This window comes from Lepidochelys kempii, chromosome 12 (genome assembly GCF_965140265.1).
Source record: "Lepidochelys kempii isolate rLepKem1 chromosome 12, rLepKem1.hap2, whole genome shotgun sequence".
Taxonomy (NCBI): Eukaryota; Metazoa; Chordata; order Testudines; family Cheloniidae; genus Lepidochelys; species Lepidochelys kempii.
Genome location: NC_133267.1, coordinates 42,606,060 through 42,618,836, shown reverse-complemented (window position 1 = coordinate 42,618,836; position 12,777 = coordinate 42,606,060). Strand labels below are relative to the sequence as shown.

The 12,777-nt window shown below is 48.7% G+C and overlaps 1 protein-coding gene across 1 annotated transcript in view; it reads right to left on the bottom strand.

The window, feature by feature from the left end:
• The window catches only part of LOC140896510 (uncharacterized), a 347,929-nt gene that overhangs the window by 164,861 nt on the left and 170,291 nt on the right, over positions 1–12,777 (bottom strand). The gene's annotated exons all lie outside the window — the stretch shown is intronic.

The window sequence follows — 12,777 nt, the reverse complement described above, 5'->3', positions numbered from 1 at the left end:
GAGGATTGCAGGAGCCTACAATTTCTACAAAGCTGGGCTCAGATGTGGGTATGGTCATGCAGAAATGAGTCTGATGCATTCAACCTAGTCAGTCAGTCAACATTGCTTCTTCAAATTCCAGTGACATCCCACAAACAGACTCCTGATCTCCCTTTCTTCTCACTTAGCTCAGTAAACCTGCTAGTTCCCTTGCTTGTCACCTTTAATCCTGAGGAGCAATCTTCATTGTTTCTGTTCAGCCACATGACACTCCGTGGTATCAGACCTCAACCCAGAATTCTCATTGCCAACAGTCATGGTGGTTTCTTTGAAATCCCAGGGCTAAGGACTCTGGGCAGATTTAAGATACATAAGTGCCAACATTCACAGTTCTAGTTCTCCCACTAAGGGAGAACCACCAGCAAACATACAGTGTGAGAAAGGGCAGGGACACATAGACAGACAGGTGAAAAAAGAGGGAGAGAAAGGGGCCGCTGAAGGACAACATGCCCAAAACTACACAGCTGGATTCTAAAACATGAGCCATGAGGGGGTTTCCCCCCTGAATTTATTAAATGTAAAAATAAAAATGTTTAGAGAATTTACATTCAGAATTTCTTCTTAAAAAGCTGTAATAAACAGTCTAAACTTAGAAAAGGAACAGAAGGTTGTAATGAATAAATCCACCACTTCAGTTATAATTGAAACAAATCCTACTGGGAGTTTGATCCCACAAAATCTCAGCTTGATTTTCAATTACAGAAGCAATTTCCTTAGCTGGGTGCATTTTACAGTCCTTAGGTATTTAACTACCCATTGCACTCACCAATCAGAAAGTAGCCCGAGCACTGGGAACATCCTGCTCTGTTCCTCCTTAGGTACTACTTGCATGAAAACTGCTCACTTCCTGGTATTTGTAAGCCAAGCTGTTTTTACTGTTTTTCCACCATTTATATTTTCAGTGCCCTACAACTGAGCAGCTTGCTTCTATTAAAGCCTGCAGTAGGTTTTAATCTATTTAGCTGGGATTAATGAGAGATTTGTTAAAGATTTAAAGATTTCACACACTTTGCCTGATATCTGTAGAGAACAACAGTTGTAAGCAATCAGTGTCAGGCAGACAAGCCATTTCTAACTGCAGGCACCTTTGTCAGGTGTGGCCCACAGTGTTCCCTTGAATTTTTCCCCACATCACCTCCATATTGGTGCACATAACAAAATTAATGTGGCAGAGCGGGGCTGAGGGATTTGAAGTGCGGGACGGGGCTCAGGGCTGGGGCAAAGGGTTGGGGTGCAGGGGGGTGAGGGCTCTGGTGTGGGGCCAGGGATGAGGGGCTCAGGGCTAGAGAAGAGGGATTCAGGTGCATAGGGGTGAGGGCTCCAGCTGCAGGCTCAGGGCCGGGGGAGGGGTGCCTGTCCCCTAGCCGCTGCAGGTCTGGGGTTGGGCTGGGTTAGGGCCCTGGGGCTGGTCTGGGGCTGGTCTGGGGCCTGCGCGGCGCTTAATAGGCAGCTGTGCGGCTGCGCAGCTTAGAGGGAACTTAGGGGATTTGCTGCCTGAGGAACCCAAGAAGGAGTTCCAAGCAATCCTAGAGGACGGCAAAGCGGTATCCAGAGCGGCCCTCCAGGCGGCCTCAGACGCAGCAGACTCTGCGGCCAGAACCATGGCTTCGGCCATCTCGATGAGGAGGGCTGCAGTGGCTGGGCCTGTCGATGGAAGTCCAACAGTCAATACAGGACCTCCCATTTGATGGCTAAGCTCTATTTGTTGAACAAACAGACACAAAACTGCACGGGCTCAAGGATTCCTGGGCGACCTTATGGACCCTGGGCCTCTGCATCTTGAGTCCAGCGAGAAAGCCGGCAAGGTCACCAGACAGCGCCCTCTGCCCAGTTGAGCTCCATCCACAACCAACAGGATGGTAAGCAGGCATTTTGAGGGTGTGCCCGAGGGTGACCTACCAGCCTGTTCCCCGGATCCTGCTTCCCTGTGTTTTTCCTACAGCCTGTCTCCTTTCCTCCCTGCATGGGCCTCTATAACTTTGGACGGCTGGGTCCTCAACACCGTGACGCAGGGTTATACCCTTCAGTTTCTTTCCGTTCCCCCCCTTCTACCTCCCTTCCCTGTCCCTCTTTAGGGACTCTTCTCACGAGTAACTGCTCACCCAGGAGGTTCAGAGCCTTCTGCAAGTGGGGGCCGTGGAGGAAGTCCCTCAAGAGTACAGGGGCAAGGATTCTACTCCGGGTACTTTCTGATCCCCAAAGCCAAGGGGTGTCTGAGACCCATTCTGGACCTGTGAGACCTCAACAAGTATCTCAAGAAGTTGAAGCTCTGCATGGTCTCCCTGCCCTCCATCATTCCCACCCTGGATCCGGCCTGGTGGTTGGCCACCCACAGCTGGAGGCTTGAGGACAAATAAATCTTTCTTCGGAACAAACTGAGCCTCCTCGAGCCTTTATTTTTCGGGGTGGTGCCTGGCTGGCCTTGCCTTTCCCATTCATTAATGGCCAAGACTGATAAGCTTCTTCTAAGACCACCAGGGAGCTCGGGCAGAGTGCGTGTAAAGGTACTCATAACCTTTAGCAACCACAAGGTACTTGCGTTCTGCCCTTTCTTAGCAGCTTCTGATGGGCCTTAGCATCATCCTGTGGGACTGGATGAGGGGCCTTGTAATCACTTCGTCAGGTGAGGATGAGGAGGAAGCCGGCACCGGAGGATCTGCCGCCTCTGAAGGCTGCTCGGCTGGTTCCTCCATGGGAGCAGGGTGGAGCTGAGGGGTCTTTTCCACAGAGCTCTCTGTGTCGGGGGGCGGGTGGGAGACCGTGGCTGATGGTTTATCTGAGGCCCCTGAGGCTGACCTGGGCCCTTGCGAGGGCTGCGGGAACCCCCAAGGGTTCCAAAGGTTCCAGGGGGTAGGCCACTGGCCCGGCGGACACAATGCAAAGGGCAGTGCCGCTGGCAGAGTGGGTACCTCCAGTGCAGGACCCTGGCATGCAGGAATAGACTCCTGCTCAGTGCTGGAGTCCCAAGAGGAGGGATCGTGTCTCAGAGACCAGGATGGTGCTGACCATTCGCGATGATGCCAATCCCGGCTTTGCGACAGGAATCTGTCAGAGGGCGATGAATCCCCATGCCAAGCTCCCGGAGACCAATGGCGTTCGGCGGAATTGCGACAGCAGCCCAGCGATCGACGCCTCACGCTTCTTGAGCGGTGCCAGTCCATTGAGCGGGAATGGGAGCAAGTCAACCAGTGAGGTGTGGAGCGTTGACCCAACCGTGGCAACCTGTACCAGGGCTCTGGCGACCGGCGGCAAGGCTCTTGGGACCGTTGGCCTGTGTCCCTGGAGTGGTGCCGCACACCAGGGGAGCAGGTAGGCCAGTCCTGATATCGGGACTGCAGGGACAGGTGCACCTCCATGGGCCTGCACCAAATCACCTGCAGTTTGCACCTCAAGCCCAGCGAGCGATGCCCTGAATCCAGTGCCCTCTGGGCCGGCCTCCTTACGTCTGAGGCCTGGCAGCTCCGTGCGGGCGAGCGCTGGCAGGACACTCCCTGAGGTGGGGAGTGGTGCTGCACAGATGGGGACTGCTGGAAAGGTCACCGGGCGGGTCTGCCCTTAGAATGGGGCACCGCCATGGCTGGCACCTGCAGGGCCTCAGGTGTCAATGGCACGTCCAGGTGCCGGAGGCCCGTGCTGTCCATAGGCTGAGTCCTGTCCGGGACTAACTAACGAACTACACTAAGGGAAACTAATAACTTAACTATATACAGGCAAAAGTTTGTATCAACGGACTAAGAGCGAGAAAGCTTGCCGAAGCAAGATGTTCCAGCACCGTCACTGGTGGTAAGAAGGAACTGAGGGTGGGGGAGCCGGCGGCGCCCCTTATACTCTGCCATACAGAGCCACTTCAGAGGGCACCGGAGCCGACCCCCTACGAGCACTGCTGAGGGAAAATCTTGGGGCACTGGTGCATGTGGCAAGCGCACACACCTACAATGGCATGGACATGAGCAAGCAGTCAGAAAAGAATGAATATTGTTTGCTTCTCCCAGTTTACTAAGTGATCCAGATCACTCTGCATCTGTGACTGGTCTTCGACATTATTTACACACATCCAATTTTTGTGTCATCTGTAAAGTTTATCAGTGATGATTTTTGTTTTCTTTCAGGTCATTGATAAAAACATTAAATAGCATAGGGCAAGAACCAATCCCTGCAGGACCCCACTGTAAACACACCCTCTCAATGACAATTCCTTGTATACAATTACATTTTGAGACCTATCAGTTAGCCAGTTTTTAATCCATTTAATGTGTGCCATGTAATTTTATATTTTTCTAGTTTTATAATCAAAATGTTGTGCAGTACCAAGAGAAGTCTAAGTTTATTCCTCGACGCTATTACCTTTATCCATGAAACTTGTAATCTCATTAAAAAAAAATATCAAGTTAGTTTGACAAGATTTATTTTCCATAAACTCATGTTGGTTTGCATTTATTATATTACCCTCTTAATTCTTTATTAATTGAGTCCTGCATCAGCCTGGGATCAATATCAGGCTGACAGGCCTATAATTATTCAGGTTGTCCCATCCACCCTTTTAAAAAATTGGCATAACATTAGCTTTCTTCCAGTCTTCTGGAGTTCTTCCCATGGATCCACTATCCCACCCACGGGTTGTAGAGACAATTGCCGCAGGCCTGCCACCAGCCCCGAATAGGCCATACACCATGCCTCCTGTGGGCCCACTCTCCCCCTGGCAGCCTGTAGCAATGCCTCTCATAGGTCGGCCATCCCCCCAACAGGCTGTAGTGCTGAAGCCTCTCATGGGCCCCAGCCCTCCACCACAACTTAGTGATGCCTCCCACAGATCTGCTGTCCCCCTCTTCCCCGACACTTCTCAGTGATGTCTCCCATGGGCCTCCATACTGCCGCAATACCTCCCACAGATGCTTTGCTCTTGGACAACAGGACAAGGGAACTCTTCCATTATTATCAGTAATTCTGTAAGAACCCACCTGTCCTACGGACACCTGGTGAGTTCCATCCAAGGCTACAGATAGTTCTGCCTGGTAACTTCTTTAAAAGGGTCAGTCTAGCTCTTCAAATGTAAGAGCATCACCTCCACAACCACCTGTGCTTACTATTAGAGCAGATGTCCTGTTAGTCCAATCCCAGGTTCACACACCAGCATCTACCACCTGGTTTGTTTGTCATGGTACAGCATGACAAAAGTATTTTAAAATTAGTAATACTCATAAAGAGAGAGAGACCAGAGTAGTGTCTCAGCTCAGAAAGGCAGGGCTTTGAATCGTTGCATGACATAGTGACTGAGAGCATGACAACGACTCCAAGTGGCTGCCTGGGAGAGCTCAGGAAGCTGGAGTGACCTCAGGCTGGCTCCCGTGAATGCCAGGATTCTGACTGAATGCCTTTTATTTGCCTCTCCAGCCAGAGTCATGCCATGGATCACCAAAGAGGAATACTCCACAGGTCTGTATCACTCACAGGGACCCAAACTGCTAGCCGGGTTTGGGCAGTGAATGAAAAAGAGAAGCAGGGTTTGCTTTTGTTACAGAAATTGCACAATTATTTTTGGAGCAGGCACACTGGCAACAACTTTGCCTGGGCCCACGCCCATGCTGCTACAACCCTGTGCTACTGGCAAAGCTGGACATTTCTGCTAAGCCTCCCTTCTTCTAAAACAGCCACATTTTCAAAATGTGAAATATTTCAAGCCTGTTGTCTCCAGTGTGTCCTTTGATGTAGGCTGGGCCTTAGAGGTGAGGTTTAAATCTGAGGCAGCTGGGCAATGTGGGGATAGTGGCAAATTTCAAAATGCAGGTTGGTATGGGCAGTTCATTTAGAGTAGACAGACAGACTTGCTGATCCTGCTGCATTTATCAGTGACTTTCAGCACAGGCCCACCTACACAATGCGGCAGGAATCACGGGAGGTGCACTGAGCTGGTATCAGGAATTCCCTGGGGCAGATACCAGAGTTATCATGAGAATTTATTCTTCCTTCCCAAAAGCTTCAGTGTGCCAAGTCCCACCAGGCTCAGTTTTATTCCCCCTCCTATTCAACAGCTCTGCCAGGCTGCTCAGGGAGAACATATAACGCCAAGTTTCAGAGTAACAGCCATGTTAGTCTGTATTCGCAAAAAGAAAAGGAGTACTTGTGGCACCTTAGAGACTAACCAATTTATTTGAGCATAAGCTTTCGTGAGCTACAGCTCACTTCATCAGATGCATACTGTGGAAACTGCAGAAGACATTATATACACAGAGACCATGAAACAATACCTCCTCCCACCCCACTCTCCTGCTGGTAATAGCTTATCTAAAGTGATCACTCTCCTTACAATGTGTATGATAATCAAGTTGGGCCATTTCCAGCACAAATCCAGGTTTTCTCACCCTCCGCCCCCCCCACACAAATTCACTCTCCTGCTGGTAATAGCCCATCCAAAGTGACCACTCTCTTTACAATCAAGGTGGGCCATTTCCAGATGGATTATCATACACATTGTAAAGAGAGTGGTCACTTTGGATGGGCTATTACCAGCAGGAGAGTGAGTTTGTGTGTGGGGGGCGGAGGGTGAGAAAACCTGGATTTGTGCTGGATATGGCCCAACTTGATTATCATACACAATGTAAGGAGAGTGATCACTTTAGATAAGCTATTACCAGCAGGAGAGTGGGGTGGGAGGAGGTATTGTTTCATGGTCTCTGTGTATATAATGTCTTCTGCAGTTTCCACAGTATGCATCCGATGAAGTGAGCTGTAGCTCACGAAAGCTCATGCTCAAATAAATTGGTTAGTCTCTAAGGTGCCACAAGTACTCCTTTTCTTTTTGCATATAACGCCATGTGCTCAAACATTCACTGTATGACATCCTGCTGCACATTTCCTTGTATGGAGTGGATGGTACTGTCAGCAAGGCCACCCAGTGACCTCAGGAAGCAAACTGCTGACTCAAGAGTAACTTGGTGAGATCAAGGCAATGCTAGTTGGAAGGCGGAAGCTCTTCTATGAACTGAAACAAGCAGAAACACCCCCCCCCCGCCCCACAGTTGTCAAATGCATTGCCTCAGGGTTCTGAAAAAAGACACACTCGAATGTCATCAGTAGGCAGAAATGCATTTTCCACCTATGCCAAGCAGGCTACTTGAAGACTGTACCCCTTTGCCAAATCGACCCATCTCAGGTGAGAGATGCCTTTGCCATCTCCAGGCCAGACTACCACCACTCTGTTTACCCACCCCTGAAAGCCGAAGGCTGAAAAAGCTCCTGCTGGCCCAGTGTGCGCAAGCTGGTCTCCCCCCATAGACCAAGCCAACAGAGCACGTCACTGAGCTCTCCACTTTCTGTGCTACCTCCACCTTCAAGGTCCTCGTCCTAATCTTCACAGCTCTCAGCCAGCAGGAGGCGACTCGACCACCTCAGGGACCACCTGTCTTTGCACACACCACCTACAATACTATAATGCACAAGGCATTATGGCTGTGAGACTCCAGGGAGATACTCTTGTGATCCAAACACAGAGCCTTTCCACTGAGGGTCCCCAGCTGCAGAATGCTCTGTCAACAAAGGTTAGAGCACAATACAAGACATATTCTTTGCACAGACCTTGCCTCTGTAAACAAGGCTACAACATGGCCAGTGAGGTTCCCTCTCTCTGTGGCAATGTCCTCCAAAACAACCCAAAGAACCACAGCCCAACCAAGAGCAGAGTGAAGACAACAGTCACTAGGTGACAGCAATGTGCTGCTCTTTAATTATTGTATTTGGTGCGCAAATAATACAGTGGGCATTTTAGAAATGCATCGTTATACCTACCTAAACCCATCTCATCGAATGATAGGACTTGGCTTGTCCTTAAGATATAATTCTTCCACGATGCCCAAGAAATGAGCCAACAGTAATCAGTATCTTAAAAAATAAGTTTTAATTGAACCCCAGGATGTGTACATGGCTAACCTGAGTAACTGCATGAACTTACTGCTCTAACTTGTCCTTCAGCCCTGCCCCTACCTACCATTTGTTAACCCCATCGTGTATCATAGCTCATTTTGATTATGCTCTATACTTCCAGGCAAGGCAGAGCACATATTTGTGTGCTATAAAAACAACAATGATAAATAACTGGCAGAGTGAACCAAGGTCTTACACTCAGCTCCACAACACTTCTCTGCTTGTCTGTCTAACGGCAGCCATTGACAGCACAATACCCTACATCTCTGTTCTGCCCATCCGCCCAATACAGTTTCAATGATTGAGACCCTGAATGACTTGCCTCCCAGACAGAAAGGAAATAAGAATGGTGGCGTAAAGGTGAAAATGAAGGGCCACACAGAGCTCCTGGCTGGGGGGGGGGGAGGGAGGAATTGGGGTCACTGAGGATGAGGGAGCATGCAGAACCCCCATATGAGAGAGGGAGTGGGGGACTCAGCAAGTCTGAAATGGAGGACAGCAACATAGAGCTTGTGGTGGGCATGGATCCCCTGGTGTGTGCAATGTACTCGGCCTACAAAGTGCCTTGCTACAGAAGTAACATAATGCGATGATAGATTAGCTAGTGTGCAAGATGACTCCTCCATTTTAAGGTCTTATATTCTCTTCACTGCTAGCATCGGAAACACAACGCTAAAACCCTACCGTTGTGCTACCACCCCACACCCTGCTAAGGAAGCCTTTCTTCCCTCACTGTTCCTCAGGAGAACAGCTTTTCCCCCGCTTTCAAGTGCTACAGTATCATTGTTCTCCATTCCCTTCTCATCCTCTCTGGCCAGCTGCTGCTTCTCCACTCCTGACTCCCAACGGTGCTGGTGCCCTGCCACTTGCTAGGATGCCCCCATTCTCTTTGTCCAAGTGCTCATGGTGTAAGGTCACATATCCTCACTATACATAGACTTAGTCCTTTCCTGTCGGAACACTCTAACTTAGCCTGAGCTCTACCCAGTGAGCAACTGTGTGGTCTGATGCACTGCAGGGGCTGCTCATCAGATGCCTCTCTTCTCAGAACAGGAAGAAGGCAGCAAACTTCCAGGTACTTGGGTGGAAAAAAACAAAACAAAAAAAACCTTCTGAAGTCTAGATGTGTAAGGTTGTCACTGCTTTCTCACGGTTTCCTCAAAAACTCTCACCTTCCCTTCCAAGATTCAAAACACACTGTGACAAAGCTCTGTCCTTGCCTCCGTGGGTCCCGCATTTCCTGGTGGATTTCGCTAGCCTCAGAGGCTCACTGTGACCCTCCACATAACCCTTCTTTCTCTAGAGACAAGGATCACAGTCTACTGAGCCATTTTCATCATAAGCCAGTGAGGGAGGTGAGGAGAAATTATCGTTCCCTGCACAGTCTCTGTTGTCTCCCAGTCTCAGTGATTAATCAGGGGGCAAAGGTGGGGGGGGGGAGTCCGGGCCCACCCTCTACTCTGGGCTCCAGCCCAGGGACCCTAATAGTATCAGCTATGGTAGCTGACCTTTTAGAAACATGACGTATACAATTCCCTGGGCTACTTTCCCCACAGCAGCCCTCACTTCCTCAAGCTCCACTTTACCCTTACCTCAGGGCCTCCTTCCTTGTGCCTGATATGGTGTGTACTACTCAAGCCTCTCCAACAGCACAACTTCCTCCCGCAGCTCCTGACGTGCACCCCCACCTAACTGACTGGGAGGCTTTTAACTAGTTTCAGCCAGCCCCTGATTGGCTTCAGGTGTCCCAATCAACCTAGCATTCTCCCTGCCTTCTGGAAAGTTCCTAATTGGTCCCAGGTGTCTTAATGACCTGGAGCAGCTGCCATTTCACTTAACCTGGTACCAGGGATTTGTTTAGCCTGGAGCTAACGTATCTATCTCCCACTGCTTTTCTATGGCCATCCGGCCTTGCCCCGTCACAACACCTACTTTTTCTTCTTGTGACCTCACACCTCAAAATCATGTTGTACGCATGTCCTGAAATCCATTGTGCTGTTTTAGCCACACACAAAAACATGGTAACACATAATAAGTTGTTAATATTTTAAAAGCTCATTATGCCACATATGGCCAAAGCCAACACTTACAGTGCATATAAATATGGTAACTTTACATTCACAATTCATAAAAGTATGAATTTATGCTTTCATATGAAAACTGTCATTAATTACACATTCATCAATTAAGGCAGCTTCATTCACATTCAGAAACTTTTCTTTGAAACCAGAAAGATTAGAAACTTGCTTAATTTTTAAATGAAAATTGAGACTCCTGTGAAAATTTTTTGACCCTTCTCTCCCACACAGAAAACAGCTTCATAACCGAACGGGGCCTTTTCAACTCAAAACTGACAACCACTGCCATACACTTAGGCCAAGCGTAGCACCCACTGCCAGAATGCCACTACTATGAGTTCAATAACATCCACAGGCTGTAACATGTTTAGAGACAACTCCAAACCACTGAGTTCACTTTGGCATCAAAACAACTTCCCCATATCTGTACAGCAGAGTCAAAATTTAAAATCAGCCTTCCCAAATATCGTTAGCAATAATTACTTACTATTATTCTAGATCTTTCTCAGGCAGACATCCACGTAGCATCTGGGTGCCATTATACCACTGAAAAGTACCTGGGTGCGCCTTTATTTACTGTAAGCTCTGCAGCCACTCTAGGCTCAAACAGGACTCTCACAAGTGCTGGGTAAAAAATAAAGGGCATAAAGAGCCTTGATACCAGTCCTGCATTTTCAGAGCATTTCAAAGACTTTCTTATGGTTGGAACTGGAGATTGCCAGCTCCAGCCATGAACTCGCTCTCGCTGGATAGTGCCATCACTAGATCGACCTTCATAGCTCTTCAAGAAGTCGGACACAGATCCCTTACTGAAATAATGAGTTAGACACAACGCATTTCAAACATTGAGCAATCTCACTGACACATGCCACAATGCCTGCCATGTACAGAAACTTTAAATGTTATTCCCTGATACATACTGCGTCTTCAAAGCCAGTCTGTCTCAAAGACAGCTGGAAGGAGTAGACTCTTCTTCTCATCCACTGTCTCAGAGTCATCCTGATTCAAACAAACAAACAAGGAAGCAAGCAAACAGCAAGCTTGCCCAAAACCGTCTCTCTTTTCCAACGAGTCGTGAAATCCTATGTATTAGTCATGTGGTTTGTGGAGAAGTTAGAAGTGGGGGTGGGTGGACTGGGAGGGAGGGACAGAAAATAAAGGGTGGGGAGAGACAGAGAGTGAAAGGGGTCTTTGCCTCTGATGAGTTAATGAGCATTTGGAAGTTTAATTTCTGCTGCTGCTGCCAGGGAGCAAGTTGAGGAGAAAGCTCAGAGCTTCCCTGGTAGGGCAGCAAGCCAAGCCGCCTTCCCCATGTCTCACAGGCTCACTTTTTTTAAATTATGGGAAACACTTTTAGACAGACACTGGCACTCATAAATTATACAGCCCATTTGCATATTCCAGTCATGAGACATTATGCAAATGTGACATGATTTGCATAATGGATTCCTCTTGTCGCTTCACTTGCTTCATGCTTTTAGAAAACAAAATGAAATCAAATGAAAGCATAAAAAAGTGAAAGCAGCAAGTTCCCAGGATTGCCATGTCTCCTCCCATCTGCACTGTAATTTGCCCTTATTTGCAGCAGAGATTTAGGGTGAAGGAGAGAGAAATCAAAAAACAAAGCTCTCACATGGTAAATTTTGTTCTTAATTACAAGGAGCCAACTTTCCCCCGGTTGAGATTCTTCACCACTAGCAACACATCTGAGCCAATTAGGGAGACAAAAAATACAGGGATACAGGACAAATGTATAAAAGGCAGCAATATTCAAACTGCCTACCCCATTGCTTCAGTGGGCTTGGGGTGGCGAGCCCTCTCCTTCGTAACTACTTAATTAAATAAAGCAAAGATGGTTTTTTTGTTTATTATAATAAGCCATTTTTTTCCTACTAAAACTTCCGCAGCACTTTCATTTTTAAAAGGGGGCGGGTGATGGAGGGAGGGGAGGAGGAGTTGCTTTGATTACTTGTAAGAAAATATAATGGCAACATATTGCAAAGGATGAGACCGTAGCTTGTCGGCTTCCATCAGCTGTACTTCAATAAGCAGACAATGTTCCCTCAGCAGAGGCTAGTTTTGCTGAGGGCTTTTCTCTGCCCCCCTGCACCAGTGTGAAAGGCAGAATTGTGCCAAGCGGCTGGCGTCTGTACCCTGTGGGAAAAGTTAACTGTAATTCTTCAGCTTTTAAAATCAATTAACCCGTGTGTTAATTAACGTCAAGTCGATGGGGGGAGGAGGAGGAGGAGGGAGGGAGGGAGGGAGGGAGGAAAGAAGCTGCAAGGGCGGATGGCAGAAGAGTTGGCACAGTGCCATCCATTCAGTGGCAACGCCACGGTTTCGTGTGATAACAGCAGCGGGTATGTGTTACAGAGGCCCTGTATGCGGGCCAGACAGTGCGGTAAAGCTAAGGGAGATTATCCAGACCCCCAGGAGCAGCAAGCAGCAACCGAAGGCGCAAGTGCCAGGATTACAGACGAGGTTCTTCCACGGACAGCCCGTCCTCGGACACAGGGACTCAGCTACTTGGGATCCGGGGGACTCCCCCGCCGACGAGGCACAAATCTGACTTGCAGCCCGTTCCCCCGTTCACGTCATTCTGCCGCAGTGGATCCAGCACAAGGGATGCTTTCGCACCCTGGGAAACAAAGGCCGTCGTTTCCGCCATGACACCGCGGCGTTCCACGCCGAGGCCGGCATCCTGGAGTTTTAAAATAAACGGAACAACAAAAACAGCAAAAGA